The following is a 2548-nucleotide window of genomic DNA, read 5'->3' as shown; positions in this document are numbered from 1 at the left end:
GAGAATTCCGTCAATCATAAAGTTGATAAAGACTGCATCTCCCTTACATATCGACACATTTTGAACATACTAAAACCCCCATAATACTTCTTTTCACTTTGTTCTGCATTTCAGAAGCCCACTTTCTTGTCATATCTTTTATTCTTGTTTCTCTAAATTCTCACCAATTATTTAATTATTGTATATTTACTATCCTTCCTGTATCATTTATATTCATGTATCTTATCTCTTAATTTATATTCATGTGTTACCTTCTTAAGTGTACTTATATTAATTACTTTATTATTAATTTTCTATTATAATTTATAATACTGTCTTTCTTAATCACTTACACATATTGTATCCCATTATTTTATACTTTATTTCTCCCTTGTTTCTCTATCTATGTGTTTTTCCCCCTCTATTATTGTTTATTGTACCATTTATTGTTTACCTAATTTAAATACCTTTTTTTTACAATGTTTACTTTAAAATTATTTTCTTTATTGTGGCATGCTAACTGCCATCCCTTTTCTACTATTACCCTTTTCATTTACTGTTTACAACCTTTAATTTTTCTTATTATATTTTACTTTTCATTGTATACCCCTGTTTTTTTCCACTTATTTTTAAATTTTTTTTTTTGTAACTATGTCAAGCGTTTGTATCTTTTTTAGCCCTGACGAAGCCCTGCAACGTGAGGCAAAACGGTGGCTGAATAAAAATAGTATAATTATTTACCATTTGAGTTTTTTTGACCGCACCCGGACCATATTCCATTCATCTATACTCACGGTCAATCAATAATCTTCCAGTATGTCCAAAATTTATTTTAGTTTGAGTATTTATCAAAAGCATTTTTTATCCATTCATTACTAATGGAATACCAACGTTTTCCATTCCACAGCCAATTGAAAATGGTTGTGACCATAGTAACAAACAAATATTGACGTTCAATAATGTAATGGCATAAATTATTTATCCAACAATTAATAAGCACCGCGATGGCAGATACAGCTGTCAGGCAGTCGTAATCTTCGATCTAGTATAGCCCCTCAGCAATCACCTAATGTAATAGCTCTAGTTAGCTTAAGACCCAGTACGGCTCTCTCTCAGCTCTGGAAATGGCGACTGTTCTTCCGAAGTCGTTTGAACATAACTTAATCTTCAGGGTTTCAGCGTTGTTTGGTCTCTTCCCCTTCGAGAAAGGACCTACCTTCGGGTTAGATACTTTGTTATTCGTTTACTCTTTTGCCATCACTGTTGCTATGACCATAGCTGGTGGAATCTCAGTAGTGAAGTACATCACACTACACCCCACCAAATCCTTCAACCAAACTATTTTTATAGTATACATTTGTTTTCTCATTCTTGTCTTTTCATTCAACCTGTCATGTGTCTACCTCAAGAGAGATGTAGTGGAAAAGATATTCCAAGCAATTAAGGGAATGCAGTCTATATTTGAAACAATGAGGTTGTTTGAGTTCAACAATCGGACCCACCTTCTACCATTCCTTGATATCTTGGTACCTATATTGTGTAGCTTCCTTGTCTACCTCACTTTTCCGGATTTATTTCATGCAGAATATAGTATATTCCTTGGTCTGTCATTTATAGGGGTGTCTTTGATCTGTGGGCAGTTCAATTTCCTAAACAATCTCATTGGTGACATTTTCGATACGGGTATAGACTTTTTGAACGAGATGAAACTCTCACTGATCATCAGGCGACACAGTAGAAGAATTTTCGATGTGGTTAAATTCATGAACCAACTCGGTTCTTTGACTTGTTCCCTGAACGATGTGTATTCACTCCAGATCCTCGTCATAATGTCTTTGTGCTTCGTCGGTTTTTTGATTCACCTTTATCTCCTCTTCGTTTTCGCTACTCTCTTTCAGTTTAAACCTTTGCTATGTCAGATTTACATCGTTTTATTCTACTTTTATGTTTCTTGGAGGTTTAATCAGTGTTGTGCGGAAATATCAGAAAAGGTGGGTTTGTGTGCTGTTATGTACTTTTTGATTACCCGACATGAAATAATTTTTTCTTCACAAGTAGCATAAGTACGCAGCTTTGCTTTATTAGTGGTACATCTGACAAAAAAAAAAAAAAGGTTTTGGTTTTACTTTGGAATGGACGTGATAATAAGACAATAGCAGAGACAGAGGCTTCTTTCTCTATTGTGGTTCCTCTGTAGACTATTCCAAATAGAGCTCTTAAACAGTAACCACAGTCTACAGTAAAATCTATATACATTAAATAATAATGGTCAGTATTTTTACTAATATTTTTCCAATTAAAATCTGTGGAGACACTATAGTTATCAAGAATTATGATGAATGCATTTCCTAAACACTAAGGATGTTTGCTCTCTTTTCAAAAATGGTCATAGAAAAACATCTGATTAGCCGCCATTTTGAAACGAAAAGGCGGACGTTAATGACGAATTCCATCTATCAGCATCGTGTGCCTTTGGTGCCGAATCTTAAAAATCCATTAATATCGTTCATTCAGTTTAGAAAATAGTTAAATTTGTTTTAAAGTAAAAGAAAAAGGTTTCAAACTTTAT

This window comes from Halyomorpha halys, unplaced genomic scaffold (genome assembly GCF_000696795.3).
Source record: "Halyomorpha halys isolate HHAL.00 unplaced genomic scaffold, Hhal_1.1 Scaffold1617.1, whole genome shotgun sequence".
Classification (NCBI taxonomy): Eukaryota; Metazoa; Arthropoda; class Insecta; order Hemiptera; family Pentatomidae; genus Halyomorpha; species Halyomorpha halys.
The sequence above is the reverse complement of the archived record's forward strand: the minus strand, read 5'-3'. Positions refer to the sequence as shown.